Source organism: Myotis lucifugus, unplaced genomic scaffold (assembly GCF_000147115.1).
Source record: "Myotis lucifugus unplaced genomic scaffold, Myoluc2.0 scaffold_5401, whole genome shotgun sequence".
NCBI classification, from domain to species: Eukaryota; Metazoa; Chordata; class Mammalia; order Chiroptera; family Vespertilionidae; genus Myotis; species Myotis lucifugus.
The window spans coordinates 713-9,989 of NW_005876449.1; the positions used below are offsets into that span (position 1 = coordinate 713).

The 9,277-nt window shown below is 44.0% G+C and overlaps 1 pseudogene; it reads right to left on the minus strand.

Annotated features, from left to right (window-relative positions):
- Window positions 1-6,253: 6,253 nt before the first annotated feature.
- Window positions 6,254-7,533, minus strand: LOC102427133 (annotated as a pseudogene).
- Window positions 7,534-9,277: the final 1,744 nt, after the last annotated feature.

The window sequence follows — 9,277 nt, forward strand, 5'->3', positions numbered from 1 at the left end:
AGGAGCCACCACAGCGGCAAACAGCACCCATCACAGGAGCTGCTTCCATCTGAGGAACAGCTGATACCACAACCGTCCGAGGAGCAACCGCAGCCCGAGGAGCCACATCCACCCAGGGAGCAGCCACTGAAGGACTCAACATCTAGATATGTCGGTAAGATCTAACATGGGTAGACAAAGAAACCACCAAAGGAAAGAAAAGGAGGACTCGCCAGAAAAGCAGCTAAGTGAAACCGAGGCATGCAGCATGACAGAAAAAGAATTCAGATTAAGGGTCCTAGAGTGCATAAACCGGATGAGGAAAAAATCAACAACTTATGCAAAAAGCAAGAAAAAACAGATGAAAAAAATCAATAAATTATGTAAGAACCAAGAAGAAATGAAGAGTGATCTAGCTGCAATAAAAAACACCATTGAAAGTTTCAACAGTAGACTAGGAGAAGCGGAGGACCGAATTAGCGAATTAGAAGACAGGGAAACAAAACACACCAAAACTGAACAGCAATTGGAGAAAAAAATTAATAGACAGGAGGAGAGCCTAAGGGAGCTATGGGACAACATGAAATGAAACAACATAAGAATAATAGGGGTGCCAGAACAACAGAAAGAGGAGCAAGACTTAGAAAACCTATTTGAAAAAATAATATCAGAAAACTTCCCAGAGGTGGGGAAGAAAAAAATCACGCAAGCACAGAGAGTCCCAAACAAGGTGAACCCGAAAAGACCCACACCAAGACACATCATAATTACCATGGCAAATGTTCAGGACAAAGAGAGAATCTTAAAGGCTGCAAGAGAGAGACGGAAAGTTATATTCAAGGGATCTCCGATTAGATTATCAAATGATTTCTCAACAAAAACACATCAGGCCAGAAAAGAATGGACAGAAATTTACAAAGTGATGCAAAGCAAAGGACTTAATCCAAGAATACTCTATCCAGCAAGGCTATCATTCAAATTTGAAGGGGAAATAAGAAGCTTCACAGAAAAAAAAAGGCTAAGGGAGTTTATCACCACCAAGCCAGCAATGCAAGAAATGCTAAAGGGACTGGTGTAATATGAAGAAATAAAAAGCTCAGAAAGAAAACAGCCACACAAAAGAAAGAAATGGCTACAAACAAGTACCTTTCAATAATAACTTTAAACATAAACGGACTAAATGCTCCAAACAAAAGACATTGAGGAGCTGAATGGATAAAAAAACATGACCCATACATTTGCTGTCTACAAGAGACCCACCTCATAAGAAGGGACTCACACAGACTGAAAGTGAAGGGATGGAAAAATATCTTTCAGGCAAATGGAAATGAAAAAAAAAAAAGCTGGGGTAGCAATACTTATATCAGACAAAATAGACCTCAAAGTGAAGGCCATAACCAGAGTTAAGGAAGGCCACTTCATAATACTAAAGGGATCAATACAACAAGAAGATATAACCCTGATAAACATATATGCACCCAATTCACGAGGACCCAAATACATAAAAAAACTCCTGGAAGATAACAAAGGAGAGATCGACAACAATACAATCATAGTAGGGGACTTTAATACAACACTGACATCACTGGATAAATCCTCTAGAGACAAACAATCAGCAAAGAAACAGCAATCCTAAATGACTCACTAGATCAGCTGTACTTAATTGACCTCTTCAGAACACTTTATCCCAAAGCCACGAAATATACATTCTTCTCAAGTGCTCATAGGACATCTTCAAAAACAGACCACATATTGGGTCACAAACAAAGTCTCCACAAATTCAAGAAGATTGAAATCATACCAAGCATCTTCTTAGACCATGAAGGCATAATATTAGAAATAAATTACAATAAAAACAACCCAAAATACTCAAACACTTGGAAGCTGAATAGCATGTTATTAAATATTGATTGGGTTACCAATGAGATCAAAAAGAAATTAAAAACATCCTGGAAACTAATGACAATAAAAACACAACAATCCAAACCTATGGGACACAATGAAAGCAATCCTGAGAGGGAAGTTTATAGCTCTACAGGCCTATCTCAAAAAACAAGAAAATATGATAGTAAATCATCGAACTCTACAACTCAAAGAATTAGAAAGAGAGCAACAAGAAAACCCCAGAGTGGGCAGAAGGAAGGAGATAATAAAGATCAGAGCAGAAATAAATGACATAGAGACCAAAAAAAAACAATACATAAAATCAATGAAACCAAGAGCTGGTTCTTTGAAAAGATAAACAAGATTGATAAACCTCTAGCCAGGCTCACCAAGAACCAAAGAGAGAGGACCCAAATAAACAAAATCAGAAATGATAGAGGCGAAATAACAACAGACCCCACAGAAATACAAATGATTGTTAAACAATACTAGGGACAACTCTACTCCAACAAATTAGACAACCTGGAGGAAATGGACATATTCCTAGAAAAATACAACATTCCAAAACTCAATCAGGAAGAATCTAAAAATCTCAAAAGGCCAATAACTATGGAAGAAATTGAAGCAGTCATCAAAAAGCTTCCAGCAAACAGAAGCCAGGACCAGACAGCTTCACAGGGGAGTTTTACCAAACATTCAAGGAAGAACTAAAACCTATCCTCCTCAGACTACTACAAAAAATCTAAGAGGAAGGAACACTTCCAAGCTCATTCTATGAAGCCAGCATCACCTTAATACCAAAACCAGGTAAAGACAACACAGTGAAAGAGAATTACAGGCCAATATACCTCATGAACTTCGATGACAAATTCTTAGCAAATCGGATCCAGCAGTGCATCAGAAAGATCATACACCATGACCAAGTAGGATTTATCCCAGGGATGCAAGGATGGTACAACACCCGTAAATCAATAAAGGTGATACATCACATAAACAAATTGAAAGAAAAAAACCACATGGTCATATCAATTGATGCAAAAAAGCATTCGACAAAATCCAACACCCATTTTAGATAAAAACTCTCAGCAAGGTGGGAATAGAAGGATCATACCTCAACATAATAAAAGCCATATATGACAGGCCCACAGCCAACATCATACTCAATGGACAAAAACTAACACCATTTCCCCTAAGAACAGGAACAAGACAGGGATGCCCACTCTCACCACTCCTGTTCTACATAGTTCTGGAAGTATTAGCCATTGCAATTAGACAAGAAGAAGAAATAAAAGGCATGCAAATTGGAAAAGAAGAAGTAAAACTGTCCTTATTTGCAGATGACATGATATTATACATAAAAAACCCTAAAGACTCCATAAAAAAACTATTAGACTTAATAAATACATTTGGCAATGTAGCAAGATACAAAATTAACGCCAAGAAATCTATGGCATTTCTATACACCAATAGTGAACTTACAGAAAGAGAGACTAAAAAAACAATCCCATTTAACATCGCAACAAAAAATTAAGCTACCTAGGAATAAACTTAACTGAAGAAGTAAAAGACCTCTACTCAGAAAACTACAGGATGTTGAAAAAAGAGATAGAGGAAGACATAAACAGATGGAAGAACATACCGTGTTCATGGATTGGTAGAATCAACATCATTAAAATGTCCATACTACCCAAAGCAATCTATAAATTCAATGCACTTCCCATTAAAATACCAATGGCATACTTCACAGATCTAGAACGAACTCTCCAAAAATTCATCTGGAATTAAAAAAGACCCCGAATAGCTGCAGCAATCCTGAGAAAGAACAAAGTAGGTGGGATCTCAATACCAGATACCAACCTGTATTACAAAGCCACTGTTCTCAAAACTGCCTGGTTCTGGCACAAGAACAGACATATAGATCAATGGAATAGAATAGAGATCCCAGAAATCGGTCCAAACCAATTTGCTCAATTAATATTTGACAAAGGAGGCAGAACATACAATGGAGCCAAGACAGTCTATTCAATAAATGGTGTTGGGAAAATTGGACAGATACATGCAAGAAAATGAAACTAGACCACCAACTTACACCATACACAAAAATAACTCAAAATGGATAAAGGACTTAAATGTACGACAGGGAACCATAAAAATTCTAGAAGAATCCAAAGGCAACAAAATCTCAGACATATGCTGAAGCAATTTCTTCACTGATACAGCTCCTAGGGCACTTGAAACTAAAGAGAAAATGAACAAATGGGACTACATCAAAATAAAAAGCTTCTGCACAGCAAAAGAAACCATCAACAAAACAACAAGAAAGCCCACTGCATGGGAAAACATATTTTCCAATGTCATATCTGATAAGGGCCTAATCTCCAAAATTTATAGGGAACTCATACAACTTAACAAAAGGAAGATAATCCAATCAAAAAATGGGCAAAGGATCTAAATAGACACCTTTCAAAAGAGGACATTCAGAAAGCCAAGAGACATATGAAAACATGCTCAAAGTCACTAATCATCTGAGAGATGCAAATCAAAACAACAAGGAGGTACCATCTCACACCTGTCAGAATGGCTATCATCCACAAATTAACAAATGACAAGTGCTGGAGAGGATGTGGAGAAAAAGGAACACTCGTGCACTGCTGGTGGGAATGCAGACTGGTGCAGCCACTATGGAAGGCAGTATGGAGTTTCCTCAAAAAACTGAAAATGGAACTCTCATTTGACCCTGTGATCCCACTTCTAAGAATATATCCCAAGAAACCAGAAACACCAATCAGAAAGGATATATGCACCCATATGTTCATAGCAGCACAATTCACCAGAGCGAAGATCTGGAAACAGCTTAAGTGCCCATCAGTAGATGAATGGATTAGAAAACTGTGGTACATCTACATGATGGAATACTATGCTGCTGTAAAAAAGAAGGAACTCTTACCATTTGCAATGGCATAGATGGAACTGGAGAGCATTATGCTAAGTGAAATAAGCCAGTCAATGAAGGAAAAATACCACATGATCTCACTCATTCATGGATAATAGAGACCGTTATAAACTTTTGAACAATAATAGATACAGAGGCAGAGCTGCCTCAAACAGATTGTCAAACTGCAGCGGGAAGTCCGGGGAGGGTTGTGGGGCAGGAGGGAGGGGGGTAAGAGATCAACCGAAGGACTTGTATGCATGCATATAAGCATAACCAATGGACATAAGACACTGTGGGGTAGGGGAGGCCAGGGGATTGTCAGGGGCGAGGAAAAAAAGGAGACATATGTAATACTCTTTGTAATATTTTAAGCAATAAAACAATAAAAAATAAAAATAAAATAAAATAAATAATTAGTCACCCTGGGATATGGAATCAGAAGCAGCAGAGAATGGATGAAAATCATAAATATGAAAGAGTAATTATTTGAACCCTAGTTTCTGACATTTTCCATAGTGCTTGGCTCATATCATCCTTCATCCATAAAAACAAAACAAAACAAAACAAAACAAAAAAACAAACAAAAAAACCTCTACCCATCACTTTTCCATCAGAGCTGTATTTCAGATCCATTCTTGGGTCACGAGGTAGCTATGTGACATGTTTAACACAAGCCCTCGTGAGCCCAGGGACACTTTTACAGCAGACCAGTCACTTGCCAGGACAGACAGCTGCTTTCTTTCAAATTCTGATGTCCCTTTCACCGTGAGTGAGGCCAGGCCTGGCTGGTCACCCTCTGGCAATAATTCAGTGCCTGCTCCCAGACTGCCCACAAAAACCCCTGGGTGCTGCTGAAGTGTTCTCTGAGTTTGACCAGAACAAAAACATGGGAGTCCCAAACAACCACGTCTCCTAAAACATTTTTCTCTGTAAAACCCAGGAATGAGCAGGACCAAAAAGAGTGATAGCACCAAGATATTTCCTGAAAGCTTTCCCTTTTCCCTAAAGGTCAGAGTCCTTGAGACAGTCAATAAGCGCAGAGAGGCATCTCACAAGGACAGTCGCCTACATCTGGGCACAGAAATCTGTTTACATGAACAGCAGATGGTGGGTAGTGCTAACCACGGTGGTGCCAATTCAGTTCTACATCCACGGCATGATGGTCCATTGATGGTCATGATTCAGCTGGATTTTCGGTGACCTTCCTGTGGAGTCATCCTGACACTAGGGCAGTGGTTCTCAATCTTCGTAATGCCGCAACCCTTTAATACAGTTCCTCATGTTGTGGTGACCCCCAATTTCATTGTTACAAATTAAACATAATTAAAGCATAGTGATTAATCACAAAAACAATATGTAATTATATATGTGTTTTCTGATGGTCTTAGGCTACCCCTGTGAAAAGGTCCTTCGACTCCCAAAGGAGTTGCAACCCACAGGTTGAGAACCGCTGCCCTAGGGGAACAGGTGCTGTGGGATGCCTACCTGGAAGATATCCCTTCCCCCTTTCCTGGGTATGGGCTCCAGGAACCACCTGGGGTTTGAAAGTGCAGTCGGGACCTTCTGCTTCAGGTTGGGCAGTACAGCCTGCTTTTCCAGTTCCACAACCTCCTCAGGAGCCACGTTTACTGGGCCTGCAAAGATTCCCCCATGTCAAGGAGCCCTGGGAACCACGAGAGAAGCACTGAGTTTTTCCTTCATAAACCAAAGGCTTCCCGTGAGAGAAAACAGTTATTCAGAGTTATACCCACTAGAGGATAAGCTGATTTCACCAAAGGGACACAGAGTGAGCTGGGTCCCTCTGACTGAGCACTTCCGATGTGTCAACCTCTGCTCAGGGAATCCTGGGTGAGGCCCAGGAGAGAAGCAATTGAAGAGGACAGAGCCTGGTCCACTAATGGGCAGGTCCCAGGCCGACTGCTGGGGGCAGCACCTACAGGTCAGAAGGGCCCCGGCTGCTGTGGGGAACCCACAGGCAATCAGGTCCCAAGCTCTTCACCAGGTGCAAGGAGCTGGTGTGGGACATCAACCACTGAGGTGTGAGCGAAAGGGCCCAGGATGCTATGGGCAGTGGGGGTGGGGCAGGTGTGTGAAGTCAGGGAGACAGCCTGAGTCTGGAGGCCACCTGACCCTGTGTGCTGTGCAGCCTCCCCTGGTCTGTCATGCACACACACATGGGTGTACACACATAAACATACATGCGTGCACACAGGCAACACCACATGCAGACTTGGACCTGTCCCTGCCTCTCAGATCAGCAATGGGAACTGATGCCCAGTGTGGACAGAAGGGTTCACCCAGGTCGTAGGAACTCCGCCCTCAACACCCCAGCCTGGGCCCCTTGCTGCCCCTTTGAAGGTGTGCTGCTTACAGGAACCACAGCCCCATCTCCACAGGTTCAAAAGAAAACAAGCCCCAAACTCCTGAGCAAGGTCCTGGGGGTACTCTTGGAGGGGTGTGAGCAGCTCTCAGGGTGTCACTCCTTGCCAGCGATCACTCCTCTCCCATACTTCTCCCTTTGGGAGCAGAGCCTGAATCTGCATGGGGTTCCACCCCAGCCTCTCCAGCAGGAGCTCCTGCGAGAGGGCTCTTCCCAGTCCCTGTGAGCAATGTGGATGGCGATGGTGCAGTTCCTGTGGCTGCTCACTAGGGTCCCCAATGCGTCTCCAGAGTCTTGACCCATTTAAGACCAAGCCTGCATAAGGCTGCCAGAAGGAGAGGCAGGAGATCTCCATCTCCCCAGAGATCCGTGGGCCTCACGTGGCCTGTGGAAACCCAAAAGTGTGAATGTCAATAGGCATCATGCATCAGCCCTCCATGTTCATGGTCTGTGGGCTGACCTCTCCCCCCACTGTCCCCTGGGGCCCTGGAACCCCACTGACAGGGATGGTGAGAGAGCAGATAGTGTTGGCTCCTTCTTCCTATCCCCATGCATTCAGCTGTCAGGCCCCATGGAAAGGGCTGGCGATGCAGATGCCTCGTCCATCAGATGGAGTCTTTGGGGAGCTCAAGGAAGAAGGTGGAGACAGGTAAGTAGAGGCACTCAGCACAGAGTGTGGTCAGTTCCACAAAGGAGGTCACTGAGGCCAGGGGAGCACAGAGGGAGAAAGGGCGCTTTGACTTCACACCGGATGAGTGGGTTCTAGTCCTCTCTCAGCACAGACCCTCCTGAGCTTTCCTTCTCTTGCCCACCCCCACCCAACCCAACAGTGTCAGCTCCCTCCTCTTTTCACCCCAAGGCGCTGCAGTCCCCAAGCACCCTGGTCCCTCTTCCAGGGCCGCTGGTTGCAATTCCTTGAGATCCAACCTCAGCTGGGCCCTGGGACACCACCATGTGAGCTCAGATCATCCTGTCAGGTGTCTCCCTCGGACCCCTTGGGAGCCACCGTCCTCCATCCCCTGGCTGCACCACAGCTGTCTGCTGTCAGCAGACACTTCTGGCCCCCACCTGAGTCCACAGAAGGAATAACAGGAGCAGGAAGAATTGGCACCAGTACCCATACACCAACCTGCTTCGAGGACCTGGGATGGGCATGATCCAAGAATCCTAGAATTCAATCCTTAAATAACGGGGGTAGGGGCAGTGCCACTGTCACCCAGTCTACAGTTGAGAAGGTGGCACAGAAGGATGAATAGACAGCCCATGATCATGGAAGCCCTGACTGCATCACCCACTGTCCTTGCCTTTTACCTGGGGAAGGGGACCTAGTACCTGACAGAGCTTGGATTCCATGGGGCTGAGTACCTGGCCCGTAACTGGACAGTCACAACTGGTGGCTATACATCATCATCATAGGGCCTGAGCTTCAGTACCGCACTCCACATGAGCAACCCCCCACTCTGGTTGACTCTCCCCTCCTGTCTAAAAGGACATAAACATCACTCCAGCTATTATGTCCTCGTGTTTATGAAAACATACCTCCCTGGCACTGCCCATGGGCTGAGGGACCGAGAACTCAAATGCCTGGGTGGCATTGGGTCCCCAATCATTCTTGCCTGTCTTCCTGAGCCTTTTGTTCAGCTTCCACTATCCTCCAAAGGTTTCTTGGGAAGGACAGCCCAAGAAGAATGTTGTTTCCTTCCACATTGGCGGTGCCTTCATTTGGATAATGTGCCTGCAGGCTCAGTCCATGGCCTTTGTGCTTCTAAACTGGTTTACAAAGTATTCATTCAAGAATCAGTTTATTCTTGGAGGACATGCCCTAGCCTAGAGGCTAAGAATGGGTGGCTTTTCAAAAGTAGGCCCCTAGTGTTTCAGCTTAAACACTCAGCCCCCTTGTTTTCGGAAGCATTGGTCTTAATTGGGGTCATTTCTGAAATGGCAATAAGGCGGTTTAGGAAAAGTATTTCAAGTCCCCAAAGATCCCATTGGCCCCTCCCCCAGTGTTCCAAAGCTCCCCTCACATCCATAGGCCTGCTTCTAATTAATACGACTCACCATAGGGAGTAGAATTAAGAATACGACTCCGTCTAGGGCGT